At 46.5% G+C, this 7676-nt stretch overlaps 1 protein-coding gene across 2 annotated transcripts in view; it reads right to left on the minus strand.

The window, feature by feature from the left end:
* USP9X (ubiquitin specific peptidase 9 X-linked) overlaps positions 1 to 7231 on the minus strand; it is an 83824-nt gene extending 76593 nt beyond the window's left edge. Inside the window, exon 1 of one of the 2 annotated variants that reach the window (XM_069945817.1) lies at positions 6841 to 7231. The gene's annotated coding sequence lies outside the window, so the exon portion shown is untranslated. Of the gene's footprint in view, positions 1 to 6131; positions 6561 to 6840 lie in introns of those variants that run through there. The other variant, XM_069945818.1, reaches the window with a different exon arrangement.
* Between the last annotated feature and the right edge of the window lie 445 nt (positions 7232 to 7676).

Consider the following 7676-nt stretch of genomic DNA (forward strand, 5'->3'; position numbering starts at 1 on the left):
AGAATGCCCGGGGGCACAGCCGTCCCCCCGCACCCGTCCAGTCCGAGCGCCGGCCCTCCCCCCGTCCCGCTGTACTTGTCCTGGCTGGCGTCCCTGCACACACAGGACATTAACATGTGCAGCGCTCACCGGCCGGAGGATGTTAACGTCTTGTGTGTGCAGGGACGCCGGTGTGTGCGGGGGAAATGGAGGAGCAGCAGGGTCCAGGGGAGAATATTCCTGAGTGCACAGCCTTCCTCCGCACCCGTCCTGTCCAGTGTCCCTGCACACACAGGACATTAACGTTCAACGCTTGCTGGCCGGGACTGGTGCCGGTCCCCCCCCCCCCATCCCCCGGTCGCCCCCCCCATCCCCCGGTCGCACGAGCACTGCACATGCTAATGTCCTGTGTGTGCAGGAAGGAGGCCATGTCACAGCTGAAGGTGGAGGAGCAGCACGTGGGGGCGGCTGTCCTGTAGTTCCCTCAGTAACAGTACAGGACTATAATATAGGAGGGATAATTGGCTGCAACAAGCAGGATAATAATTGGCTGCTGCAGCCCATGCATTCCTTCTATGTTACAGCCCTGTACTGTTACTGAGGGAACTACAGGTCCCAGCATGCAGCTTTCTGTATAGTAATACACCCCTGCCCGCCCCCCTATACAGCAATACACCCCTGTCCGCCCCCCCCCCCGTATAATCATACACCCGTCCGCCCCCCTGTTTACCCATACACCCCTGTCAGCCCCCCCCCGTAGTCATACACCACTATCCACCCTCCCCTGTATACTCATACACCCCTGTCTGCCCCCCCCGTAGTCATACACCACTATCCACCCTCCCCTGTATACTCACACACCCCTGTCTGCCCCCCCTGTATACTCATACACCCCTGTCTGCCCCCCCCCTGTATACTCATACACCCCTGTCTGCCCCCCCTGTATACTCATACACCCCTGTCCGCCCCCTCCGTATACTCATACACCCCTGTCCGCCCCCTCCGTATAGTGATGCACCCCAATCTGCCCCCCGTATACTCATACACCCCTGTCTGCCCCCCCCGTAGTCATACACCACTATCCACCCTCCCCTGTATACTCACACACCCCTGTCTGCCCCCCCTGTATACTCATACACCCCTGTCTGCCCCCCCTGTATACTCATACACCCCTGTCCGCCCCCTCCGTATAGTGATGCACCCCAATCTGCCCCCCGTATACTCATACACCCCTGTCTGCCTCCCCGTATAGTAGGGCAGAGAGATAGATAGAGAGATAGATAGATAGATAGATTGTACTGTACTGTCACCTGTATATACTATATACCCATCATATATACTCTGGGTACCTATAGTACATGGCTATATACCTGTATATAAACGTCCTGTAGTGTGTACATAGCTGTATGCTGTATATCTGTATATACACGTCCTGTAGTGTGTACATAGTTGTATGCTGTATACCTGTATATACACGTCCTGTAGTGTGCACATAGCTATATGCTGTATACCTGTATATACACGTCCTTTAGTGTGTACATAGCTGTATGCTGTATATCTGTATATACATGTCCTGTGGTGTGTACATAGTTTGGGTTGCTGCTCATTAAGTTAGTGTACTTTTTTTTAACTTTATAGAAACAAACTATCCCCAGTTTGGCACGGCCAAGTGGGTGTGGCTTGTAAAAGGGTGTGGCTTACAAAGGGGGCGTGTCATAGTTATCGTCCAATTATCGTTACCGCAGCTACATATGCGATAAACCGCGATATTAATTTAGGCCAATATCGCCCAGCCCTAGCCTAGTGTATCTATATGTAGAGGGCTGAGCGCAGTATATAGCCTAGTGTATCTATATGTAGAGGGCTGAGCGCAGTATATAGCCTAGTGTATCTATATGTCCAGGGCTGAGCGCAGTATATAGCCTAGTGTATCTATATGTCCAGGGCTGAACGCAGTATATAGCCTAGTGTATCTATATGTAGAGGGCTGAGCGCAGTATATAGCCTAGTGTATCTATATGTAGAGGGCTGAGCGCAGTATATAGCCTAGTGTATCTATATGTAGAGGGCTGAGCGCAGTATATAGCCTAGTGTATCTATATGTAGAGGGCTGAGCGCAGTATATAGCCTAGTGTATCTATATGTAGAGGGCTGAGCGCAGTATATAGCCTAGTGTATCTATATGTAGAGGGCTGAGCGCAGTATATAGCCTAGTGTATCTATATGTAGAGGGCTGAGCGCAGTATATAGCCTAGTGTATCTATATGTAGAGGGCTGAGCGCAGTATATAGCCTAGTGTATCTATATGTAGAGGGCTGAGTATAGTATATAGCCTAGTGTATCTATATGTAGAGGGCTGAGCGCAGTATATAGCCTAGTGTATCTATATGTACAGGGCTGAGCGCAGTATATAGCCTAGTGTATCTATATGTAGAGGGCTGAGTATAGTATATAGCCTAGTGTATCTATATGTAGAGGGCTGAGCGCAGTATATAGCCTAGTGTATCTATATGTAGAGGGCTGAGCGCAGTATATAGCCTAGTGTATCTATATGTAGAGGGCTGAGCGCAGTGTAAACATGTCTAGAGCTGTGGGCTGTGTATACCTATCTACAGGTGAGCAGTATACTGCTACAGTATATACATGTCCAGAGCTGCAGGTTGTGTATAACCATGTACAGGTGAGCAGTATACAGCTATATACATGTCCGGAACTGTGGGCTGGGTATACCCATCTACAGGTGAGCAGTATACAGCTATATACATGTCCAGAGCTGCAGGTTGTGTATATCCATGTACAGGTGTGCAGTATACAGCTATATACATGTCCAGAGCTGTGGGCTGGGTATACCCATCTACAGGTAAGCAGTATACAGCTATATACATGTCCAGAGCTGCAGGTTGTGTATATCCATGTACAGGTGTGCAGTACATAGCTATATAAAGGTCCAGAGCTGCAGGTTGTGTATATCTGTACAGGTGTGCAGTACATAGCTATATAAAGGTCCAGAGCTGCAGGTTGTGTATATCTGTACAGGTGTGCAATATACAGCTATATGTGCTGAGCTGATTGTAGTATATATCTGTGCAATATACATATCTATGCTATATACATGTCCAGAGCTGTGGGCTGTGTATAACCATGTACAGGTGAGCAGTATACAGCTATATACATGTCCAGAGCTGTGGGCTGGGTATACCCATCTACAGGTGAGCAGTATACAGCTATATACATGTCCGGAGCTGTGGGCTGTGTATAACCATGTACAGGTGAGCAGTATACAGCTATATACATGTCCAGAGCTGTGGGCTGGGTATACCCATCTACAGGTAAGCAGTATAAAGCTATATACATGTCCGGAGTTGTGGGCTGGGTATACCCATCTACAGGTGAGCAGTATACAGCTATATACATGTACGGAGTTGTGGGCTGGGTATACCCATCTACAGGTGAGCAGTATACAGCTATATACATGTACGGAGTTGTGGGCTGGGTATACCCATCTACAGGTGAGCAGTATACAGCTATATACACATGTCCGGAGCTGTGGGCTGTGTATACCTATGTACAGGTGAGCAGTATACAGCTATATACATGTCCGGAGCTGTGGGCTGGGTATACCCATCTACAGATGGGCAGCATATATATCTCTATGTACATGTGGGCAGTATATCCCTCCGTGTGTATGTATATATATATATATTCTATATACAGGTGTGCAATATATCTCTATATACAGGTGAGCAATATAATATAATCTCTTTATATACAGGTGAGCACTATATATTATATAATCTATCTCAATGTACAGGTGAGCAGCATATATCTCTATATACAGGTCTACGGTATGTGTGTGTATATACACACACATACAGGTGTACACATACAGGTGTGCAGTATATCTATCTATATACAGGTTAGCAGTATATATATCTCTATATACAGGTGCCCAGTGTATATCTCTATAGAGAGGGGTATAGCATATCTATAAACAGGTGTGTAGTATCTCTCTATATAAAGGTGAGCAGCAATTATGTGTGTAGTATATCTCTATGTGTGCAGTATATAGATATCTATATACAGGTGTGTGTGTAACTCTATACATAGGTGAGCAGTATATATCTCTGTATGTGAGTAAGTAGCATATATCTATATACAGGTGAGCAATACATATCTATATAGAAGTGTGTAGTATATATATCCATGCACAGGTGAGCAGGACATATTTATCTATATACATGTTTTTTTTTAATATATGTACAGTTGTATAGTATGTCTCTATATGTGTGTCAATCTCTATATAAAGGTGAGCAGTATATATCAATAGTGTGTGTGTAGTATATCTCTATAGTTAGTGTGTATATATATATATATATATATATATATATATATACACAATAAATATATGTATATGTGTGTAGTATCTCTCTATATACAGGTGTGCAGTATATATGTGTATGCAGTATATCGCTCTATATACAGGGGTGCAGTTATGTGGGTAGTATATTTCACTATATACATGTACAGTATATATATGTACAGTATATCTCTATACAGGGCTGCAGTATATACATATATGTGTGCAGTATATCTCTATATACAGGTGTGCAGTATATATATGTACAGTATATCTCTCTATATACAGGTGTGCAGTATATCCCTCTACATACAGGTGTGCCATATATATGTGTGCAGTATATTCCTCTATATACAGGTGTGCCATATATATGTGTGCAGTATATTCCTCTATATACAGGTGTGCCATATATATGTGTGCAGTATATTCCTCTATATACAGGTGTGCCATATATATGTGTGCAGTATATTCCTCTATATACAGGTGTGCCATATATATGTGTGCAGTATATTCCTCTATATACAGGTGTGCCATATATATGTGTGCAGTATATTCCTCTATATACAGGTGTGCCATATATATGTGTGCAGTATATTCCTCTATATACAGGTGTGCCATATATATGTGTGCAGTATATTCCTCTATATACAGGTGTGCCATATATATGTGTGCAGTATATTCCTCTATATACAGGTGTGCCATATATATGTGTGCAGTATATTCCTCTATATACAGGTGTGCAGTATATACATATATGTGTGCAGTATATTCCTCTATATACAGGTGTGCAGTATATACATATATGTGTGCAGTATATTCCTCTATATACAGGTGTGCAGTATATACATATATGTGTGAAGTATATTCCTCTATATACAGGTGTGCAGTATATACATATATGTGTGCAGTATATTCCTCTATATACAGGTGTGCAGTATATACATATATGTGTGCAGTATATTCCTCTATATACAGGTGTGCAGTATATACATATATGTGTGCAGTATATCTCTCTGTATACAGGGGTGCAGTATATATCAGTACAGTATATACATATATATGTGTGCAGTATATCTCTCTGTATACAGGGCTGCAGTATATACACATATGTGTGCAGTATATACATATATATGTGTGCAGTATATCTCTCTGTATACAGGGCTGCAGTATATACACATATGTGTGCAGTATATACATATATATGTGTGCAGTATATCTCTCTGTATACAGGGCTGCAGTATATACACATATGTGTGCAGTATATACATATATATGTGTGCAGTATATCTCTCTGTATACAGGGCTGCAGTATATACACATATGTGTGCAGTATATACATATATATGTGTGCAGTATATCTCTCTGTATACAGGGCTGCAGTATATACACATATGTGTGCAGTATATACATATATATGTGTGCAGTATATCTCTCTGTATACAGGGCTGCAGTATATACACATATGTGTGCAGTATATACATATATATGTGTGCAGTATATCTCTCTGTATACAGGGCTGCAGTATATACATATATGTGTGCAGTATATACACATATGTGTGCAGTATATACATATATGTAGTATATCTCTCTGTATACAGGGCTGCAGTATATACACATATGTGTGCAGTATATACATATATGCAGTATATCCCTCTATACACAGGCCTGCAGTATATGTCCCTGTGGGCGGCCGCGGCGGGCGGTGCGGGCCCGGATGACAGGGCCACAGAGCGGCAGTGACAGGCGGCCCCAGCCGGCTCCAGCGCCCCAGGCCCGGCCCCGTCTCTACTTACACGTCGGCCGGTGTCCGTGTCGTCGTCCAGGCCGGGCAGCGTGTGTTGCGGGCCGGCGTCAGCTAGCGGCGGGCAGGGGGCTGCAGCCGGGCAGAGCAGGCTGCCATTTATAGCAGCGGGTGTCAGGCCTGTAACCGCGGGCAGGGCCTACATAGCTCTCCTTGTTATTCCCCCACCCACCCCCTCCAAATCACTCCACCTCAGTAATGGCGTTTGGCAGAAAGCAGAAGAGAAGAGGGAAGGGGGAGGAGAGAACGAGAGGGCAGCGGGGGGAGCGGAGGAAATGCCGGCGGCGGCGGCGGCCTGCCGGGGCGGAGGAGGAGGAGCGGGGCGGCGGGCATACACGGGTTAAGCGGCCATAAATAAAATGTCCGGGGGCTGAGGAGAGACACAGAGGAGGAGGGGGCCGGGGCAGCGATGGCTCCTGAGGAGGAGGAGAGACCGGGGAGGAGGAGGAGGAGTGCTAGCTCATCCTCAGTCAGCCCCAGACAGGATGGGGAGAGCCGAGACGTCAGCCATTTTCCTTTACACTTCATCATGTTAGAAAAAAGGGAGGCGGAGAGGAGGCAGAGGCCAGGGTGGAGGCTCCGCACATACAACCCTACATACGTATCAGGCCTCAGTACACACGGCCGCTGCGGTACCGCCGGACAACGGCGACACGCTTATACGACACACACACCGGTGGGTGTAGCGGCCATTTACTCACCGCCAGCTAGTGAGCCGTCCTCCCCGGCTGGAGACGCTGCAGAGCCGCCGGTGTGCCGGTCATAGCCCGAAGAAGCCGCACCTGTGTCAGCGCGCTGTTCATACACTGTAGCGGTGCGGTGTCGCTTCCTTTATATCCTCCCACACAACTTCACGACCATTAAAACTTCTTGGCGTTGCCTCCCGCGCCGGTTTCCGCTGCCGCTCGGTGTGCACGGTCCCGGGCCGCTTACACACTTCTTATATTCCGGCCGTTTTCAGGCTCGCAGTGTCTCTCTTTTTGGCCGGCGGTGCGTTTTTCCTGCGTCATGAGCACTAGCAGCAGCTTCAGCTGAGCGCCTCCTCCTTTCCCACCATCATCGGCAGCAACCACCTCCTCTTCCTCCTCATGCCCGGACATACACACTGTCACATTGCCGGCAGCTGCTTCACTTACGGCATTACAAATCGCAGACAGAAAACGCAGGGGATTCATAAATGCCGCACCTGAAGCTTGGGTGTTCACACAGGACAGTCTGGGGTGGGGGGCTTCTGTACACCTAGACTAAAGGACATATGCTTATTGGGGAAAACGGGATGGTTTGATATATTGGGGTATATTTAAAGGGGAACTCCAGCAAACAGCTGGTGCCGGAGACTTGTAAATAACCTATTAAAAATGTCCAGTCTTCCAGTACTGATCAGCTGCTGGATGTCCTGCAGGAAGTGGTATATTATTCCAGTCTTACACAGTGCTCCCTGCTGCCACCTCTGTCCATGTCAGGAACTGTCCAGAGCAGCAGCAAATCCCCATAGACAACCTGCTGCTGCTCTGGACAGTTCCTATCATGCAGGGGT

This window comes from Dendropsophus ebraccatus, chromosome 11 (genome assembly GCF_027789765.1).
Source record: "Dendropsophus ebraccatus isolate aDenEbr1 chromosome 11, aDenEbr1.pat, whole genome shotgun sequence".
NCBI classification, from domain to species: Eukaryota; Metazoa; Chordata; class Amphibia; order Anura; family Hylidae; genus Dendropsophus; species Dendropsophus ebraccatus.